Consider the following 23329-nt stretch of genomic DNA (forward strand, 5'->3'; position numbering starts at 1 on the left):
GGAGGGTGTCGCCAGCTCTTTGGCTCCGCCTTCACACCCCTTACTTCTGCCCGAGTCTGGGCAGGAGGGCACTTTCAAAGTGCCGGGGCTCCCGGGCCCTTAAGGGGAGGCTGCTTTCCTGGAGTCCGATTGCGCAGAAGGGATTAGACCGTCTATGAAAGCGAGCAGATCTGGTATCCCCCTTCCCTTTCCTGCAGACACTTGAACCTTGCTGTGCAGTCGTCTCGCACTAAGTGTGTGAGTGTTTGTGGGGTGGAGGGGGACGTCCACCCAGATACGCCCCACTGAGGGCTTTGCTTTTGCCTATGGAGAGTTTGCTTCGTTTATGGGGATTCGTGGTTAAAGGGTTGTTGCAGATAAACTTTTCTTTGGGAAGACTATGATAAGTGGGAGAGAAGGAGAAACAAGAAAAAAAAAAATAAAAGAAAGGGAGAAAGATAAATGCAAGAGGGAAGAAGGAGGGGAAAGAGGGGAGGAAAACAGTCTACTTAGAAATGGAATATGTGTGTGTTGTTTTGTTTAAGCTGAATTAGGATGTTTGTACACTGGGAGTTGGATCTAATAAAGAACTCGGGGCACTGTTTTATTTCTTCTTCCTACAAAGTAAGAGTGTATTAAATCATGTTCCTGTTATGCCCTCCTTCCCACTCCCACTACTCTAGGGAACTGAGAATTGGGAAGTTAAGTTGGCTGGTCAAAATGCTGGGGCTCTTACCCCTCTCTGGGACACCCAGGCCGGAAGAAGCCCTTAGGAGTTTGCAGTGCTTCCCCTCCTCCTTGTCTGGTGAGTTGTACAACTTCCCTGAGTGAAGAGCCACATCCACACGTTAGCCTCACCCATTCCTTGCAGCTGTGTCTTAGTGATTTTGAGAATTTCAAAGAAAGGGGAGGAGTGGGTAAGTGGATTTGTGTTTACAGATGGTGGAGGGAATCAATCTATTTGATTCAATTCAATTCAATAGCTAATTGAGTATTTGTCTAGCAGGACTAGGGCTAGGCAGGACAAGAGTGCCACCCAAAGGAGGACTCTGCCTGGAACACAATATAGGTGACACGGTATAGGTAACCAAAGGGAAGGGAAGGGAAAGCCCACAAGAGTGGTTGAATAGATTGCTGCCGAATAGAAGATGCTGGGGCTAAAAGTTGGAGAAGACGAAAGTTAAAGTATAATGAATATCAAAAATAGGATGGGTAGCACTGAGAGATTGAAGGCCATCAAATCTCAGTAACATGACCCATCAGCTAAGGAATTACATTTCTAATTTATGTATTTGAAATGATTCACTACTTAGTAAATATATTAAAAATCCTGTCTTTCCCTGTTTCCAGCTTTCATATTTTCATTTCTTAGGCCTATCTTCAAAATTGCACAAATAAATCCCTAGAAAAATATCATTGTATTGGATCACAGTTCAATCCTATTAGACGTTATTTAGGCTCCTTTATGTGCATTCAGTGTCCTCATTTCCCAATTTGGCTTTCCAATCTCTCCCATCTTCATTAGCTGATATCATCAACCTGTCTCCTGCTGTTCCCCTTCTTGGGAGAGTTTTGCCACAGAATGCCGTTCCTGTATACATCTCATCTCCCTGTCTATAGTCTCAGTTATGTCTTAAGCATCTCATATGACCTATAGGGCATTGCACAATAACCAATAAATAATGATTAACTGATTAATGCTTAGACATTTAAAAATAATACTAAATACTTTCCCAACAATGTTTCTCTAAGTTGCTCAGAGTTTTCAAAAATAGATAATAGTTGGGCTGGCCCCGTGGCTTAGCAGTTAAGTGCGCGCGCTCCGCTACTGGTGGCCCAGGTTCGAATCCCGGGTGCGCACCGACCCACCGCTTCTCCAGCCATGCTGAGGCCGTGTCCCACATACAGCAACTAGAAGGATGTGCAACTATGACATACAACTATCTACTGGGGCTTTGGGGGAAAAAAATAAATAAATAAAAATTATAAAAAAAAAATAGATAATAGTATATATACTATATATATGTGTGTGTGTGTGTATATATACATACATGGAATTCTAGAAAATTACATTATATTGAATTAGAAAAAAATGAAAGAAGTTGTAAAATTATGTCTTATTGAAATAAAGTAGAGTTAAAACATACTTATAATATGATTAAGGCTATAATTACTGAGAACTTTACCTTTCTTTTTTTGGGTTAATAAATGCTTTGAATTTAAATAGTTTTTCCATCTCCTTTAGAACATACAAACTAATGGTGATCACCACCACTACCAGTGCTGTGGTTGAAGTTAATTGTCATATGTGTTATGAATCTTATGGCAATATTTATTGATCATCTTCGTGTCAAATCAATGCAAATGTAGAGACAGAGAAAATAGCTATTGCTGTAGAATTGAATTTAGAATAAGTGCTCATTTTCTGAACTTCAATAAATCTAAGCACAAATCAATGTCAGGAAAGCTATTTTCTTAACCAATTTTATCCTGACAGGAAGACATGCCATTGAGTAAACTGAGGCTTAGAGAAAATGAAAACTAGTGTCACAAACTAGTAATTATATGAGGTCACTTGATGGCAAATGTTAAGCTCTAGACTTTTTACTATATACTCTTCTATTTTAAATGAGACCTAATCAGATTAGATCTCTTTTAGGGTTTGGAAATATAGGTGAAAATTAAAAGTACACTTAGAGTTTAGAGACTGAACTGATTAAGAATTTGAAAAGTAGAGTCTATGAAATGAGGCAAAATTAATTGGGAATACTGACCAATAATCTCAAAAAGAAAAGCAAATACTTCATTCCAAAATATTCTCTTTGGAGGTAATCTAACATACTGAGTAATAGTACTGCAGGTTCCGAAGTTAGACTACTTGGATTCAAGTCCTAGAACCATCATGTGGTAGCTGTGTGATTCAGGAAAAGTTATTTAGTTTGCCTAGGCCTCATTTTTCTCAGACATGAAGTGGGGATGAAAATACTGCCTTTCTCTGAAGACTGTTATGAAGATTAAAGGACACAAGGCTACAAAGCATTCAGCACAATGCCTGGATTAGAGTAAGTGCTTAATAGAAATGAATTATTCTTCTTCCCAGTAGTAAGAGAATTAGTATTAGATAGACAATGGAAACAGGGCAGGGCCTGTGTGTGGTGGGCCCTATGGCAAGCGATGTAATTTCGTGGGCATCAGAAGAGAAGTTGAGTGTTTGGGTAAAAACATCTCCATCAACTCCTATTATTATTTTTGGAAACTTCACCTTTAGAATATTTATTTTGGATGGGGAAATTATCTTGAAGATATCCCTATAAGATCAGTATACATTAAGATATCAGAACCCATTATGACATTAACAAGGATTTGCTTTTCAAATTAGCTAGCTGTCAAAGGGATTTATTATTATTTTTTTTTTAACAAGAGAAGAAAATTTCACTAAGGAGTTGGGCATAGCAGTGATTTTAGAGTTCTACTTCTGGTGGACACCAGGGTTCTTTGGTAGTAAGATGATGGGTTCTCAAAGGCACAGGATAAATAAGGTACTCCCACCTTGGGGGGGGGTGTCAATTTTACTCAATAGTAAATAATTTTTAAATTGTTGTATGTCAAAATAACAGATTTTTATAAGAAAAATGCAAAATGATGTATTTTGAAAAGTTAAATATGAGGTTTCAAATGAATTTTAAGGTAGCCTCACAGTGTGGTTTCACCCCTCCTCCTCAACTCTGAGGATTTAGGGGTAGGTGGTATTGTCTGGAGGTGCTTCTGTTTTTACAAAGATTTCGTAAAGATTCAGATTTTTAAATTTTGCTATGATATATTCAGGGGAATGCACTCCAAGACAATGATACTAGCTCACAGGGCTAACTCATATGGGCAGCTTAGTCTAGTTCAACAATTTTAAGTGCCTGCTATGTGTTGGACTCCAAGACTATGTTCTGCAGAGGCAAAAATGGGTAGGGCAGTTGTTTTTCTACTAAAAATCTGCTGCCCATTAGTTTCTTTCACTTGTTACTAGGAACAGAAAATAAGCAGTTTTGTCCTCAGTTCTAACACTGACATGTTTCATTTTAAGCCTGTTAAATTAAACAGTCTAGTGAAATTACCATATTAGTTGTTGCTACTTCAGCTTGAGAACTCCTGATTGCTTCTTCTATGACCAAAATAAAGTTACAATGATGTGGATCTTGAACTTCACCACCAAGCAACCTTTTTTTTTTTTTTTATTGCGTAATGTTCTTGTGAGAATGTTTTTTCACTTAAAATATAAAATAGGTGTTCCTCCCACCCTATTTCCTGAATAAGTCTGTGCCAGAAACTTGGTCCAAAGACATTTGGGCAACTGGTACTTACAAATAAAAAATTGACTTTAGAATCCTGGTGAGGGACTGTTCTTAACACTATAGGAAACTTCCCTGAAACTTATTGGCAGATTTCAACGTAAGTAACACACTAGGGCTGCAGCGGGAGGGTACCAGCGTGGTGCCCTGGCAAGCATTTTCCATTTGTGGCACTCTCTGACTCAGAATAAGCACCACTGAGGAGCAGTAACATTGTAGCTGCATTGCTGGATCCCTTAATTTGAAATGTGAGTTAATTATGTTTTAAACTGTTAGGCAATTCTAGGATTATTTGAGCAGATTGATTTAGTTATTTTCCTTTAACTAGTTTCTAAAAAGTTAAATCGAGTAGGTGGGCTCTAAAATCTTAGGATTGCAACAAATAAGTGATTAGTTAGTAATTAAACCAAGAAGATTGATGTTTCTTGTAATAGGACTAGGTCACTAAATATGTATGTGGGGAAATTCTCTTTTGTATTTAGTAAAAGATAAATACATCAAGAGAAAGGGAGTCTATTATTTGGCTCTGAAATAATAACACTTAAAGAGCTTGTTTTACAAATTATGTGGCTATTTTTCATCTGCTCTACTCGGCCATAATCTATGCCAAGACAGCCAATTACTCATTTTTATTGCCTGCAGCATCTGCCTCCATGTAATTCATTCATTCAAACATTTATGGAGTTATTTCTGTGCAGCAGAAAGTCTTCTAAGTCCTAGGATTCAGAGATGGTGAAGTGCTTGCCTCTATCCTCAAGAAAATTCACAAGCTGCCTAGAGCTGTCCATAGAATGATATTTCTAATGGCTTCTGATGATCCCTAGACTAGAACATAAAGTTAACAGGAAGAAAAAGACAGAGTTTCCTAGACATGGTAACACTGGAATTTAGCCTTACAGGAAGTGCACAGAGGGTTTCACAAGCAGAGAAAAGGGTAATGGACTTTCTAGACAGAGACAGCGTGAAATGGACGAATAGATTGGAATAGAAGTTAGGAAAGGCAAGAGAAGTTGTGACCAGATTTTAAAGGATCTTAGAAAGATGCCAAGGAATGTGGACTTCTTGAAAGCATAGAATATTTTCACAGTTCTGAGTGACATATTCAAACATGTTTTTCACTCTGTTTTTATTTTTTCCTCTTATTTGTTTCCTGAAGTGCCTTGATTTGATCTAATTTTTGTAGTAGAGAAAATGAAATACATTAAAGTCATGAAGCACACTGTGAAATTTTTATCCTCTGAATTTTTATGCAATGCTTTCTTTAAGGCAATTTATTGTTATTTATTATTAATAAATACAATTATATGAACTACCAGAATAAAGGTGGAAGATTGGACATTTGTCCAAACAAAATGGCATAAATGGTATAGAAGAATAATCTTTGGTGGTTCTTCCAAAATTTGAAGAAGATATAAATGAAGCTACTTATCATGATGCATAAAGAAGTTTTAGATACTCCAGTTGGACACCATATAATAGGTGTTTTAATATAATATGTAGATATAATATATTATAATTAATATATATAATATAATAATTATAATATATTTATATATAAATTTTTATATTATATATAAATATGTTATTCCATAAATATAGAAATAAATATATATTTATTCCATAAATATGGAAATATTTTATAATAATATAAAAATATAATATATTTATAATTATATATATAATATAATTAATTCTAATGTAATATAATAGGTATTTAAACATTAGTAAAGATACACTGCCAATACCAGCCATTTTAAGCTTTTTGGTTCCAGAGTAGATTAATGAGATGAAGGGAGCCATGAACTCATAACTGTCTAAGTCTTCATTCTTGGGGTGAGTACTGCTTTTTTTTTTTTTTAAATTGATGTTTTAATAGTTTTTAACATTGTGAAATTTTGGGTTGTACATTTTTGTTTGTCCATCACCATATATGTGACTCCCTTCACCCCTTGTGCCCGCCCCCCACCCCCATTGCCCCTGGTAACCACAATACAGGTTTCTCTGTCCATGTGTTGGTTTATATTCCACATATGAGTGAGATCATACAGTGTTTGTCTTTCTCCTTCTGGCTTACTTCACTTAACATAATACCCTCCAGGCCCAAGTAGGTTGTTGCAAATGGGACGATTTTGTCTTTTTTTTATGGCTGAGTAGTATTCCATTGTATATATATACCACATTTTCTTGATCCAGTTGTCAGTCGAGGGATACTTAGGTTGCTTCCACTTCTTGGCTATGGTGAACAATGCTGCAATGAACATAGGGGTGCATAAGCCTCTTTGGATTGTTGATTTTAGGTTCGTTGGATAGATTCCCAGTAGTGGGATGGCTGGATCATAGGGCATCTCTATTTTTAATTCTTTGAGGAATCTCCATACCGTTTTCCGTAGAGGCTGCACCAGTTTGCATTCCCACCAGCTGTGTATGAGGGTTACTGTTTCTCCACATCCTCCCCAACATTTGTTGTTTTTTGTCTTGGTGATTATAGCCATTCTAATGGGCCTGAGGTGATATCTTAGTGTTGTTTTGATTTGCATTTCCCTGATGATTAATGATGTTGAACATCTTTTCATGTGCCTATTGGCCATCTGTATATCTTCTTTGGAGAAGTGTCTGTTCATTTGGGTGAGGACTGCCTTTAAAGGCCCTGCACTGAAAGAAGAGATTCTGGGGCTTTTCGTGAAAGATAGCCATGGCTAGTTGGTCCCTCTCCAGGAAAAGAAACTGTGGGTAGCCAAGAAGATACAGCCAGAGATTGGGAGTTAAAAGCCACTAAAGTTGCCAGGGTAAAGCAAAAGTGAAAAGCCAAGTGTAAGTAGGCAATGAAGACGGAAGCATTGCGGAGCAAGGTTTGAACTGGAAGGCCTGGAGAGTTCAAAACTAAGGCCATAAATACCCGGATCTGCCTGGGTTTTTCTTTCATGTGTGCCCAGCTGTGCTGCAAAGGAACAAGAGAAGAGTTTAAAGCACCTACTATGGAGTTATTGCTAAATTTATCTGAGCCATAAAAAGTAATAGGACATGTAATTGTCCTATATTAGGTGTATTAGTAAGGCTAATTAAAAATGTTATTAATTAAATAATTATATGTGTATATTGCAGGGAAGAATTTCATAGTCACAAAAATGAGGAATATAAAAAAGGAAACTATTTGTATGCACCTAAATTTCTCTCTCAAGCCCCCAATACACAAAGAAGTAATTGAGTGTTTCCCTCTCCTCTTTTTTGACCCGGGATTGACTTTTTTTTTTTTTTTTTTAATTTGAGTCCTGCTAAGAACAAAAGAGAAATAGAAGAATATGTGACCAAAGGAATGAATTTTCCTTTTCACAAGAGCTACAGAAACTTCTTGAATGCCTTGGATGAAAAAAGAGTCATAAAGAGTATAAGAAGGGAGAGAAATTGGTGGATTCTGAGATGGGTGAACTCGACCTAGAGTGACTACCAAGATAAAGATGGAAAGGATCCATACTTAAAGCAGCACCATCATTTACTAGCACCTAGCAGCTGCACGGGAGCCTATTTAGTGCCTACTCATTATTCATAGGCCTACCAGTTGCTGTTGAGTAAGCAGAATATATGATCCGTATCAGGACCCAGTGGCTTAGAAGTTCCCCATCAGCCACAGCCAGCTGTTGTGTTGGCCTGGGTATGGCCTGAGTCAATCCACATATAACTACCCATAAAGACAATGTAACCATCAATAGTCTAGACCACTTAAAATATCCCAAGGGTGGGCCCTGGTTATTTGGAGGAGTGGTGGTGATGTAGAAAGGAAGATAACCACTCCCTCCCATCCCACCTGTGTTTGTGGGGGACTGACTAGAACCAAATTGAAATTTTCCTCTGAGTTGGGACGGAACAAAAGCATCCTATCTACATTTATAAAAAATAAATTGTATTTAATTAGTCGAGGAATGATTATCAGTGCTTAGCAAAATTAGACATTAACGTGTTAGAAACAAGGCCTGGAAAGTTATAAACTATATATATCTGGCGCCTGACTATATCGTAACTGGGTATTTATGTTAATCTCTTACAAGATCTTATAACTCATTTTTACAATGACCACCCTGCCAAAAACACACAAACACAATCAGAATAAATCTTTTGATATAAATTCCATCTAGCTAGAGTAACAATATTTAGACTTTTCTTATCATCTCTACAATACTTAGTTTTGAGATTGTTTTGTATTTTATATCACTTAGAAGTTAGGGAAAATGAATTAGAATTTTCCACACTAGTGATCAAAGCTGACTCTTCGGAGTAGAAATGGTATCTTTATCCCATAAAAATGTCTTAATTAAAAACTCATTTCATGTGGACTATACTTATAGGCATATTTGTGCGATATTAAAACAAACAAGGGGAGAGAAGTATTTCTGGAATTATGGAGTAAGTACCTCCAAAAATCTGCTCCTCTATAAAGGCCGTGAGAGCATTAGCAAAAATTGTGAAAATTAACTTTTTCAGAACTCTGGAATTAAATGAAGAGTTGCTAAAATTAAAAAAAAAAAAATCAAGAAAAACAGCTGAATCTCAAAAAGTAGCAAACTGTGTGGCATTTTAATTTTCTATATTTCCGTCTCCTTCCTCCCAGCTCTGGTACCTTGAAAGCAAATGGCCTCACAACTAGAGTAACTGTGAAAATTGTCAGTCTAGCAGTTACTGTACGTGGCAGAACAGGTTCGGATCTCTCCAAAATCCCCAACCCAACAGTATCATCACTATTTGACTTGAATGGCAGCTCCCTGCAAAGCTCCATTCTCAAAATTTGTCTTTTTTTGGGCTGACTCAGAGCTAGCTCTGTGAAAGTAGCCCTATTCCAAGAGTATTTGTCAAAAAAAAAAAAATCACTGGCCCTTGTTTAACACCACAACAGCCTGAGCAGCAGTACCAGTCCGGGTGAACAAGAGGCTGAACAAAAAATGCAAAAGGAGAAACTAGAGAATAAGATGTCCATAGGGAACTTTGAAAAGGTTCTACATATTCCTGAGAACCTACAAGGACATGTGCATGTTCGAGGCTATGTTTGTGCTCTAGAAAGACCTGAGAAGACCCCAATCTTTCACCTCTGGCTGACCTTGAAGCTCTCTGCAATCAGGAAGCGAATGCTAAGGCAGAGTTGCAAACTGCCTGCGGGAGCATTGAAGATGTACCCTAACATGCAGAGAGAGCCCTTCAGCAAAAGCAAGAAGACTTAACGTTTCAAGGTATTAAATAGAAATCTCTGTTTAATCTTAAATGACCGTTAAGCTAATCAAGCAGAGACTTCAGTAGCCATAGCCATAAGAAACAAAGAGTAAAGACTTTACAGTATTCATCCAGGAAAGTCAGCAAACACAGCAGCAGTAGCAGTAGCAGCAGCAGCAGCAACAACAACAACAGGTAGCAATAACAACAAACCCTAGGGAGTAAGGAATCTGATTTTCAGTCTTCATATTGAAATATTGTAAATGTCCAATTTCAACAACAACACACAAGACACATAAAGAAACAGGAAAGTGTCATCTAAACATAGGAAAAAAGCAGCAATAGAAACTGTACCTTAGGAATCCTAAATTTTGGACTGACTAGAAAAAACTTTAAATCAGCTATAATAAATATATTCAAAGAACTAAAGAAACAATATCTAAAGAATTAAATAAAAGTATGAGAATGATGTCTCACCAAATATAGAATATCAATAAAGGATAGATGTTATTAAGAAAAATAGGAATTTTGAAACTGAAGAGCACAATAGCTGAAATAAAAATTTGCTAGAGGGGTTCAACAGCAGATTTGAACTGGAAGAAGAAAGAATCAGTGAACTTGAAGAGATTATCCAATCTGAGGAAGAGCACAACAACAAAAAATAAAAGAAAAATAGACAGAGCCTCAGAGACCTGTGGGACACCATCAACTGTACCAACATATGCATGATGAAAGTCTCAGAAGGAGAAGAGGGAGAAAAGGGGCCAGAAAGCATATTTGAAAAAATAATGCCTGAAAACTTTCCAAATTTGGTAAAAAATATTAATATTCATATCTAAGAAGCTTAATGATTCAAACGAGGAATAATCCAGAGATCCACACCTTGACTTATCATTGTCAAACTGTCAAGTGCCAAAGAAAAGGAAAGAATTGTGAAAACAGTAAGATAAAAGTACTCATCATACATGAGGGATTCTTAATAAGATTGACTGCTGACTTCTTTTCAGAAAGCATGAAGGCCAGAACAGAGTGGGAGGACATATTCAAATTTCTGAAAGAAAAAAGACTATGAACCATATTCAACAAAATTATCTTTTAAAAAAAAAGAGAGAAATTTAGACATTCCCACATACAGAAATACTGAGATAAATAATTGCTAGCAGACCCGCTCTACGAGAAATACTTCAAGTCCTTCATTCTGAAATGAAAAGACACTAGGCAGTAACTCAAATTCACGTGAAGAAATAAAGAACACCAGTAAAGGTAACTATATATGTAACTGTGAAGAAGAATACAAATGTATTTTGTTTCTTTTCTTTTATTATATTTAAAAGTAACTACACAGAGCAATAATTATAAAACTGTATTGATGAGCTAATTAATAAGATGCAATTTGTATAACAATAGTAGTACAAAAGAAGGGGAGGGAATGGGGCTATACTGGAGCAAAGTTTTTGTAAACTATCGAAATTAATCCCAACTAGATTGTTTTAAATTAAGATGTTAATTGTAATCCCTGGGTAACTATGCAGAAAATAACTCAAAAAATTTGTAAAAGAAATAACAAGGGAATTACCATAGCATACTATAAAATATCCATTTAACAAAAACCGAAGGCGGTAATGGAAGAATAAAAGAACTTTCCTTACACCATACACAAAAATTAACTCAAAATAGGTCAGAAACCTAAATGTAAGACCTAAAACTGTAAAACACTTAGTAGAAATATAGTAATAAATCTTCATGATCTTGAGTTAGGCAATGGTTTCTTAGATACAAAGCTAATAGCAAAGCTATTCTTTCTAATAGGTAAGAAAAGAAAAAATAGATAAATTGAACTTTATTAAAGTTAAAAATTTTGTGCTTCAAATGACACCATCATGAATGTAAAAAGACAACCTACATGATTGGAGAATATGTTTGCAAATAATAAATCTTATAAGGATCTAGTACCCAGAATATGTAAAGAACTCTTACAACTCAACAATAATAATTTTAGAAAACCAACAGATTATCCAATTTAAAAATGGACAAAGGCTGTAAATAAACATTTCTAAAAAGAAGAGATAAACATAACTGATAAGCACATGAAAAGATGCTAAACATCATTAGTTATTGGAAAATTCAAATCAAAACCACAATGAGATAGTACTTCACACCCACTAGGATGACTATGACAGTGACAAGTGTTGGCAAGCATATGAAAAAATGAACACCCTCATAGATTGCAAAATGGTGCAGCCAGTTTAAAAAACAGTTATGCAGTTCCTCAAAAGTTAAAAATAGTTACTATATGACCCAACAATGCCACTCTTTGGGTGGCATATATATATATATATATGTATATATATATACACACACACACACACACACACACCCATATACCCAAGAGAACTGAAAACATATATCCACACAAAAACTTATGTTTTTTACACAAATGTTCATAGTAGCATTATTCAGAATAACCAAACAGTGGAAACAACCCAAATGTCCGTCAATTGATAAATGGATAAATAAAATGTGATATATCTATATATTGGAATATTATTCAGCTATAAAAAAGAATAAAGTACTAATACATGCTTCAACATGGGTGAACCTTGAAAACATGCTAAGTGAAAGAAGCGAGACACAAAAGGCCACATATTGTGTGATTCCATTTATATGAAATGTCCAGAATAGGCAAATCCAGAAAGAAAGAAAGTAGATTAGTGGTTTCCAGGGGCTAAAGGGAGAGGGAATCAGGAAGGACTGCTAATATGTAATGGGATTCTTTTTTTTTAAGGTGATGAAAAGGTACCAAAATTAGATAGTAGTGACAATTTCACAGCTCTGTGAATAATCTAGGAACCACTGGAATTGTACTAAAAGGATTAAATAAAGCTGTTATTAAAAAAATAATATCCTGCTAGTAAACCGCAGGGGAGGGGTAGATACCAAGAGGCCTGGTCTACATGCACAGTAGTAGAATTAATGAAGAATGGTTTCTTCTTTGACTTTTGGTAAAGCCTATTAACCTATGTGTCTGCACTGGCATAGTTGGAATAATCAGTGATTTGTAATTGCTGTCTGTTATGCTTTTTGGTAATGTGTAGAGATTTTACAGCAGAATAGCTTGATTGTAAATTGTAGTCTAAAATATTCTATAGCAATTTTTCTGCTATGCAAATAGATGCAGAACAAGTGAAAAATAATATGTTCTTTTTCAGTTCTCAACTCGATGCATGTAAAAATTCTAGAGAACAACATGAAGTACTATATGTACTGACAGTGATTACAAAACAGAAACAATGAACTACCCGACTTCTTCAAAATAAATATCGTTTGTTTAAATGATAGTAGTTGGTTTACTATTTGGTTGAGGCACTGATTCAATAATATCTACTAGTTAGAACAAAGGGATGGGCAATATAAAATTCACCCAGAATATCTCTGTTGATCACAAAATTTTAGGGCACTTGTATGAGGTAGACGAGAAAACAAAACATATAGACGATATTCAGTGGGGGAAAGCTCTAGACGTCAACAGGAGACCATGGGCAAAGTGGGCCTTACAGGGAAATGCTCTCTCCATTTGCTCTAAGCCCTGTCATTGAATCCATGATTATAACTGTCCTAATAAAGTTGGATGTCCTAAAATTGAAAACAGGAAGAAACACTGGAAATGAAATCCCAACAAGTAAGCAACTTCTAATGGTCTGTAATTAACTGCAGTTGCTTATATTAAAAATTATTCCAACCCTTATTTATAAAGCAATTAAATGGAATTCAAAGTTGACAAAATGAAATAGACTTGAAGTGACTCTGTATTCTAGGAGATTCTTAAGATTTTCTTACAATTAAAAAAAAAAAAGACTATTCTTCAGTCAAAAACTAATAAAATCAGTAAATTATGTGAGTCAGGTCGTGTCCTAACATTTAAAACACACGTATGCAAGTACACGCCCCCCCCCACACATATCCCAGCGCATCAACCACAATAAGACATGGGTCTTTGCAGAAATACAGGATGAGGTTAAGAATGCTTACCTACTTAGTTATGTATGTGGCTCTTTGCAATATTCTACCCTTTTGCTTCTTTTATTGCCTTTACATTTCAGCTTCTTGGCTTCTAAAAAGTGATATTATCCTTCACTATTGTTTGCAAAGATTTACTCTCTTTCCAAATTTAAGAGGAGCTATGACCCTTCATAAGCATTGACAGAAAAACCTCTTAATTTATCTTTGTATGACATTTTATAATTATAAAGAATTGTTCCATTTATTATTATATTTGAATTTCACCATTTCCTCATTAGGAAGGCCGGGTAGGTACCTCTAATTAACTTTAGTTTTCAGAAATTCAGAGCCACACAATAAATAAAATTGCCAAGACTGAAACCTAACTCTGGAGGTTTTGTTTTTTGTTTTTTAATTCTGTGTACCCACAATCTGGGAACATTTTTAAGAGAATTTTTTAGAGGAATTTACTTTATATTAAGCTGGTATTTTAATTTTTGTCTGTTTGTAGTAAATACACACGTAATATTAGAATAAATCTCTAGGAGACATCTGTTTCCTGTTCATTGTGCACATCATGTTATAAGCTCTTGGAATGAAAAGTGGCATTTTGAAAACCTCAAGAAATGACAATAGCAGCAGTGATGATGTTTTTTGGCTCTCACTGGTAATGTGGGAACTGATTATTTATCTCAAAAGCTTTCATAAAGTAAAGCAAACCTTGGAATATATTCAGTTAGGAAATAAACCTTGAAATGATATGGTTTCCAATAGCAATAAATAAGAGTTTCAACAAAGAACTCAGTGATTTTTTTAAAATACTGAATTTCGTAAATACTTGCCCAGGTTGTTCTTGTTAATTTTATGATGCTGTCACAGGTTGATGCCTACATGTGTGCAACACCTATTATTCTGCCTTTTAGGGAACACAAGTGGTTGAAACAGCAGGACACATTTTCTACCTAAATAGGTGCACAGCTTTTAAATAATCTTATATTTGGGGAAAGTTACTAACTTTTGACTTGGAAGAAAATTTACTGAAGTTTGCCCTTTGATCTTAATTTGCTAAATTAAGAATTCTTAGTTTAGATCTTAAAAATCTAAATGAAGGATTTGAGAATTAGAATTCCTTTGATGAGAAAGCACATTTAACTTCACCTTCTTTGAAGTGAATCTGTAACACACATCAGACATAAAGGACTAAAAAAATTGTACTAAGGCAAAGAAGAAATTGCCTCTATCTCCTATCCTCTCCCTTCCTTCCCTTTCTCACCTCCTTCAAGGGAAAGTTTCTGCAGTCTTTGGTTCTTTTCTGTAGAAATCAAAGATCCCTCACGAGGAAATGAGGCCTCTCTGGTCACATACATAAACGTATGTATGTATGTATGCATGTATGCATGTAAGTGTTTATCTCCTACCCTGTCAGCCATGACCCAGCAGATAATAGAAGTTACAACCAGCTGGGAGTTTGAATAGAATTCAATAAAGGGGCTGTTTACAGAGACATGTAGTCACTGTAACAGGGCCAAGGGAACCAGAAAGGCATGTTGGGTCACAAACTATTCCCACCCTAGACTTCCAAGTACAAAGGAAGGAGATGGCATTACCAATGAGAATTTGGAGGCTTGGAAGGGAGTGGGTGTCCAATAGAAGCTGTTCGTGCAAAAGGAGGCAGCTAGTGGGGTGGGGTTGCAGGTAGAGCGGGGGGTAAGAAGGAGCCAGGAAGGGCACCAGGAAACCTCTGCCTTCTCCCTTCTTCTACTCTCCAAATCCTGCCAAAGGCTCCTATTGGCCTAACCCTCCAGAGGGCAAGGGGACCTGAGTGATGCCATTCATAGCGGCTGGTCTCCCCTGGAACACAAAGCAAAGTGGAAAATGGCAGAGAATGAATCTAAAGGACAAGGAGAGCATATGGGAAATAATCAGCCCCTGTCTCCAGTGCTTCATTTTCTTAGTTTGGCTGCCTAACTTGCTGGGTGAATTGCCTGCTCACAGCTTTAACTATGTACTTACCTAAGTGAGCATTCCTTCCCAAAAGGCTGGGATGATGCATTGTCTGTGGGGCCACCAAAGTAAAGCAGGCAAGGCATCCCTCTACCCCTGCTCTTAACCTCTAGGCTTCGTGTTATTGGTGGTGGTGCTTGCGGGTGAAGAGTGTTTTCTAATAGGTCCCTCTAATTTTGGGCTTTCCATGTCCCAGAGTTAATTTACAAGGATGAATCAAAGTCAGGGCCATAATTTTGGAGGCGAGTTCCTGCAGGTTCTTATATAGAGCTTGGTGTTGATTTGCTCTGGTGGGCTACAGCCGTCTCAGGTAAGTTCAATTAGGCCAGGGCTTCAATTTTCAAATAGGCACATACCTTGAGGCTGATAGCTCCTCTGAGGTGCCCAGGGACTCTGGTTGAGCTCAAAGCATTGGCATGCATATTTTAGTTAGATGAAAATTCACCTAGAAAGGCCCTTGTCCAAAACTCTGGAATATTATTTCTATGAAATGAAATTGTTTTGAAACCAAATTCAGTATTCGTTCTTCATTAACATTGGGGGTTCAGACCATATACACTCCTCAATATGGTGAAAAAAATATATTTGGAATAAGCTTTCCTCTGTTACGTTTGTGTGCAGCTCTAGTTCTCATGTTAGGAAAGAAACCTTCTTGCCAAAAGGCACTGGAATCGTCCTTAAAAACACAGCTGTTTGGTATCATATAAACATGGACTAATATGATGATAATTAAATATTATTGAAAATTATTAATGAATCTTATTTTCCCATATTTTGAAAGGTATTTAAATTCACCTCTCTAGGAGGTCAGGGAGAAAATCGTAGCCAATGAACACGTGGGAATTAGCTGCAACATTCTACTGAATGACACCATTGATCCAATGGGATCCAATTCTTCTAGGAATTAAATACTTTCAAAATATGGAGAAAATTATGACCAGTACTATGATTGCTATTATGATAGTATGTCCTTCTGTAGTGTTTCCCTTATTCAAAAAATATAGTGTTAAAGTTGAAGAAGAAAATACAATAAGAGAGTGCTTAAAAAGACAATCTGAAACTTACAAATAAAGGAAATAAAGATATTAGATTGTTCTCCTATTTAATGAACTGCCCTTGAGATTCTCCTACTTCATGGCTCAGTGTACCAAAAATTGCCTTGTCTGTAATTTATTGATTTATATAGAGAAAGATCACAAAATCTAAGCTGAAACCCTCTTGTCTTTAAATTCAGATTTTTATTGGTTCATTTATCAACACATACCATGAGGTCCTCTTTTAAGTGCTGGACTAGGGATAGGGGTGGGGGCGTATAGTGCAAGGGTGGGGACATGTTAAGGGGAGGGCTGGTCTGTTAGTAGACAAATCAACAGAAGTAGAGATCAGTGCTACCTAAAGGCTCCACAGCCTGCTATGAGAGCACAAAGCAAGGAACGCTGAGTACATTTTCTAGGTAGCTGAGCAAGAGGGGTTATGAAATGTTCAGATGCAGGAGCAGGAATCTGGGGCTTTCGTTTCACTTGTGAAAAATCTGGGAGGCAGGGAGAATACAAATCAGTGCTTTCATTTCATTTGGGTGAGGCTGATAAAGCGCTGAACTACCAGGAGAGGAACACAGAGCAGGTCAGAGGGTCAAGGGCAGAAGGGTTCTTGTGACAGACAGCAGCTGAAGTAAAAGGGCTTGTTTGTTTAAATCTAGTTTGCAGCTGCAATTGAAAACTGCCAAATTTCATATATATATGTATATATGAATTCTCAATAAACTCTTTAAATCTGCTTATCAGTAGGATCTGCCACTTTTGTTAAAAAAGATATTTATTATTATTCAGGAACCTACAAGAAGTCTTCAGAACTTAGATCGCAGGGCGTTTATGGGAAGCTTGTGCTTCAGTTTCTTGATTCAGCAGTACACTAAATACTTACGGAGTACCCATATGTGCGAAGCATTATAAGCTACAATAAAAATATTTATCACCTAATATCAACTTTTTCTCTAGTCTAGAACCTTTAATTGAATAAGGGTCTTTCATGCTGGGGTATATGTGTGTGTGTTTGTGTTTTAGATATTTTGTTATATAAAAAGGAAAGAATTATCAATGTGTTTTACAAAGATAACTTCCCTAGAAAAAAGCCATGACCTGCTGAAAAAATTTTGGACAACCACACAGCAACACAAAAAATCAGCCTTGTAAACAAGGATTTCTGGAAGTTTGATATACAAGGTCCTCCACCCATTTTCCTGTCACACAGGATGTAATGGCTTTTGTTGAAATGCAGTGTGACACTAAATAACTGGCGGTCACTGAACGTGTGGCTTATTATTTGGATCACTCTATAGAGCTCCATTTACTGGAAATCAAATGACTTCTAACAGATAGAATGGATGGATGTCAAATCAAAAAAATTTGGGGGTTTTGTTTTGAAACTGTTCAGGCATAGAGATTAATATTTCATACATGCCGAGGATAGTTTTATCCTTAAAAATCCACATTCATAGTCTAGGTACATATTTAATCACTTTCTATGAATAGGAATTAAGACCCATGACCCTGCCTCACTTAATTATTGCCTCCAAACATAATTTCTGTTAGAATGAGCTCTCATTTAACCGTGGAACTTCTTAAGTGTGTTGATGACTTAATGGGAGTGCAATAACACATTTTAACCTAATAGTTTACTCAAGTAAATATAAAATAACTTTATATTGTTATTTTATTGAATTTTATTTTTAGAACCAAGATTTTACATGCTGTTAATGAGTACATCTACTGTCTTCTGTTACTGTGGAGTTTTGCTTTTTGAACCATAAGTTAGTAAAAGTGATTAATCATATCTATTTTCCCGTTGGCCTTGACTGAGACCACAACTGTAGGGCAAGACTGAGTACAGATTTAAGATTATTTAACTTCATGTGCTGTATTTGTTAAATACTATTCTGCTAGTTAAGTGACGTCTCCTCTTAGGTGGGAAGGTTTTTACACATATTCATTCATTTAATCTTAAGAATTTATTGATCACCTGCTATATCCCAAGCCATTCTCAGGTAGTAAATAAGATAGACAATCCCTGCCCTCATGAAGGTTATCATTTGTGGAGAGGAGATCAACAATAAACAATAAGTGAATAAATGAGAAAACATGTCACATAGGAATAAATATTACACAGATAATTATAATAGAGTGGCTGGTGGCTACTTTCATTTGGATAGTCAGAAAAGACCTATCTGAGGAAGTGACATTTAATGTGTCTTTTGAATGACAAGAAGTCAGCCTTGTGAAGTTTGCATAAGTATCACCTAAGTTTATATACAAAGCAAAGACAGCAAAAGTAAACTTAAAACAAATCAAATCTCTTTGTGACACAAATTTTCCCTTGCCCATGCCCATTCCTTCATGGATGTGCACACCTCTGGTCAAGAAGACTGGTGAATGGGTGTAGATATGTAACAAAAGCAATTTTTGAAAAATAAATCCAGGAGTACATTGCATTGAGGGTGAGGTATTTGCAGAGGTGAATGTAAAGTAGGAATGAGCCATGGCATGAATACATGGAGATTGTAGGAAGAAGGAGAACATGGGAAGAACAAGAAAATTAAACAGCCATTCCCATTTAGTTCTCATCTCTCTTCCCACTGGGCCTAGAGATGCAAAGAATTAGCAAAAGGAGGGTTTGACCAAGTAGCTTGGGCTATGTGTGTAGGCGTAGGAGGGAACCGCTCAGAGAGTCAAGTCACTTTCACCCACAGTTCGTAGCATCATTTTTTCAGAATCTGGCACTATATTCTACATTATAAAAAGCAACTTTAAAAGATCCACTTGGAAATATGTACCTAAAAGTTAAGCATATTTAAAGAATAGGTTACAATCTAGTTACATATATCCTGACACTCTGCCTTCACAATAGACTTTTTTTTTTTTGGTATTAGTGTACTGGTGTAAAAAATACCAGTTTCTCTTTCAAACTGTGGCTTCTCTATCTTTTGCATAAATCTAAATGTGGAGCCCCAAGGCTTGTTAGGATGCATTTTCCATCTTAGAGTTGTGTCTAAATGTCTCTTTATAATTGGAGAAAATAAAATTGCATAAATAAATTTGGTCATTAAGTGGAATGCCTAAGACTCAATTAAGAAAATCTATGAGCCAACTGGTTTCTAATTTCTTGGTTGTGCTACATAAACTGAAGTTACAGAAAAATCAACCAGCTGACATTGGGTTGTCTTCAGAGTTCAGCGCCCCAGACAAAATCCAGAACACTAATGTGAAGTGTCCAGAAAACACATGTCTGGCCTTTAGAAATGGAGCGTAGAATTCATTAATATTTTGAGAACCTGTGGGCTCAATTTAAAATGTCTGTTCATGAGGATTACCTCTAATCTAGCCTTCCTCAGAAGAAAGGGGGAAGGGAAGGACATTTCATTATTTTAAGCAGAAAAAAACCAATCTTGCAATGTTCCATTTTAAAACTCTATGCTACATCTAAAGTGATGAGTAGTAAAGCAACTTTGTGTATTTTTACTGAATGAATCATGTTTTGTTGTTTAAATTACCAGTTTTTTGCTAGGAAATGTTTACTTTAATAAACTTTATTATTCCCCTCATGACAAAATAAATCTGTACAAATACAAATTAGACAATAAATATTATACAAATTAGACAAGTAAACAAAGTATACAAATTAGACAATAAATAAAAATAAAAAAACACATAGTCCTGCCATCAAGTGATATCCTATTAATAACATTTAGAGCCTTCAAAACTTATTTTGATGCATATATGTATACATGAATATCTACAAAAATGGGATCATGCTATGCATGCTATGTTCTTGTAATATGTTTTTTCATTATATAATTTCACTACGTAATCTGTTTTTTATTATAAACATATTTTTATGCTATTGAATATGCACTGACACTATCTCTTTTAATTACTACATTTCATTGCGTAGATTTACCATGTCTTCTTCTGTTGGTCACTTAAACCATTTCCAATTTTTATTATTAAAAACAGTGTTTTAATGGACTTAGTCAGGTAAAAGAAAAGCACACATGATGGACACTTAACCCAGTCTAGCAGGTCAGTGAAAGCTTCTCAGAATCTTAAACCTTTAAGCTGACACATACAAGCTGAGACCTGAGAAACCTGTCTGTAAATGATGAAGAAAGATAAGACCTAAGCTGACTATCCTTTCTCTTTATTCTTAACTTTTCTTTAATAATTAACCTAGTAGAACATTCTTGAAATGCTTTCTTGTTCTCACTGACCCTTAGAATTCAGAAATAAATCCTTTTACTCTTTTCTCTCTCTGTTTCTCTCCCTCTCTCTGGCATATTAACAACAATGTAGTTATTTGTATAGGTATGATAAAAATTGTCCTCTTTTTTTCAGGATGTAAGTGAACAAACTGATTATGCAACCAAATTGCTTGCATTTTCTGGAGTGCCGTATTTGAGAATAGTCTCATTTAATCAAGCATAATAAGTCCATCTTTAATGAATAAGGGTTGCACATAGTATGTGGAATCAGTGCCTTTAAAGCCCTACCAAGAAAATGATCAGATGTCTTTTCTATGGCCTACCAGGTAAGTCTTACAGGTGATAAATAAGGTCACTTCCTGGCAGCCCAAGAACCCTGCATATTTGGAGGATCTTGAAAACAGAAAAGTCAACCTACATTTGCTCCATCTTTGCTCATCCTTAATGTGCATTTCCAATGTCATCTTCTCCATAGAGCCTTCAGAAGTGACCGTGGATTATAAGAATGATAAACTCTACCCCTTGAGCTGGGCCCAGTAGTTAGGAGAACCCAAGGAATAGTAAAGACCAGAAGATAAAATACTAAAGAAACTCACAAGATGAGAACTAAACATTATGATTTAAGCTAGGGACAGGAAAAAAAGTAAAGATTAAGTAAGGATCCCACGTGGAAAATAAATGTCTACATTATAACACAATTGTGGATAGGGCCCATTCATGAGCGAGAGAAAATACAGAGAGATTAGAATTCCTAGATCACACATAGTAACACACCAGCTGAGCTAGTTTAAAATAGTGTTCCTGCCCCTGTCACTTCAGTCACGAATCAACTAGGGGTTGTAAGCAAAGTTGTATTAATACCTGTTTATGTCAGTTTGCCTAGGATTTTGTGAACTGGTTTTGTGTAGGTTACAGGAAATTATTCACATATGAGTTATCACTTTTATCTGTTGCTTCTATTTTGGGTGAGGTAGGTGGGTGACATTGTATTGTGGCAAATAAGAACTGTAGCATGCAAGAAACTGGTCCACAGAAGCTTGGGGGAAATAAGAAGAGCCAGGGGTTGGAAAGGAATATTCTAAGGCAGATCAACTGTGGCCACCTGACTCCCAGTGCAGACTGAAATTTTTAGCAGTATTTTAAGAACAGGATAATGAAGTAAGTATTTGCCAGCAAAAAGCTGAGAGGTTTGATCAAACTTTGGAAAATTGATTTTACTTCCTTCCGATGGAGCACTGTGAGGAAAGAGATCAAAGAAGCTTTCAACAGTTTATTCATGTTCTAAAAGAATGTTAGTGTGTCCAGTGTCCAAATTCATCAGGCAAGTGTTACTGTGAGCTTTCCAAGTTGGGTTCATTTCATGACATGACAAAGGAAATTATCGACATTATAAATAGTTTTTATACTCATGACCATACCTTACCAGTGTATGCAGGAATTACAAGCAAAATATGGACAGTTTGCTTATTTTTGTGCTGTCAGCTGGGCAGGAGGTGAAAGCATGTTGAAGAGAATTCAAACTATGTGTTGATATTAAGGAATTTTTGGAGTTAAGGAGATCTGTAAGGACCAACTTTTCAGACCCCTCAGGGATCGTGGTGAGGTGATTTCTTACTGATATTAGAAGATAACACCACAGATTGAACTTAATCCTAAGGAAAAACCAAACTACATAAGGATAGCTCTGCTTTCTTCAAGGAAGTGAAATATTCAGATTCAAACCAGACTTGTGAATTGAGTGAATGGAGAGTCATTTCCTTTTTCTGATCTATCCTGAGTATAGTAGAGTCATAGATTGCTCATATTTGCAGATGTGTTGGTGTAAATAAAGGTCCAATTTCAGAGGAAGTTCTCAAGTTACAAGAAATATGAAACACTTTAAATTTTGACAGAAATTCTTAGAAGATAAACCTCAAGATCTTCCTAGACAATCACAAATCTGGTATTGCTGCAGTGCTCAATATCCAAAGAAACTGATGAAACTGCAAGTGAACTTTTTTCAAGAAGTTGACACACAAATTCTGGGATTCTGGAGATGTGTATATATATAAATCTTAAAACTAATGAAATATTCAGCTGTGGGACCAAACTGGGTAAACATGGAGGAAGATCTACTGTAGGGGAGGAAGACTGTCCTCTGCCCTCTCTGGGTCCTTTCTGGCTGGGCTACAAATTAAATTGACATGAGACAGAAGAACAGGAGAATATTAAACAAAGCTTTATAACATGTATACATGGGAGAGACCCAGGAATAACTGGGTTACTCAACAAAATGGCAGAGGTTCTCATCTTAAATACTATGTTCAGGTAAAGACAAAGGAGGATGTTGGGGGTGGGGGGAGTCAGCCATGGGGGATTACCAGAAAAGCACAGTAAACGAGAATAAGGTTAATATGCAGATTTAAGTCCTTGACTTCTGCACTGATAAGAGTTTCTAGAGATAAGGTCATCCCCTCTTCTTCCTGGTACAGAGAGGGAGATACCTTTACAAATGGAAATTTCCCTTATAAATGTGAATGTTTCTTACAAAGGATAACTTCTACTTTTACTTGGTTTT

The 23329-nt window shown here is 36.2% G+C and overlaps 1 long non-coding RNA gene across 3 annotated transcripts in view; it reads left to right on the plus strand.

Annotated features, from left to right (window-relative positions):
• The window catches only part of LOC131419193 (uncharacterized), a 132218-nt gene that overhangs the window by 12059 nt on the left and 96830 nt on the right, over positions 1–23329 (plus strand). Inside the window, exon 3 of one of the 3 annotated variants that reach the window (XR_009223170.1) lies at positions 663–708. The exons of the other annotated variants lie outside the window; for them this stretch is intronic. This is a non-coding gene — a long non-coding RNA (uncharacterized LOC131419193). Of the gene's footprint in view, positions 1–662; positions 709–23329 lie in introns of those variants that run through there. 3 annotated transcript variants of the gene reach the window in all.

This window comes from Diceros bicornis, chromosome 20, assembly GCF_020826845.1.
Source record: "Diceros bicornis minor isolate mBicDic1 chromosome 20, mDicBic1.mat.cur, whole genome shotgun sequence".
Taxonomy (NCBI): Eukaryota; Metazoa; Chordata; class Mammalia; order Perissodactyla; family Rhinocerotidae; genus Diceros; species Diceros bicornis.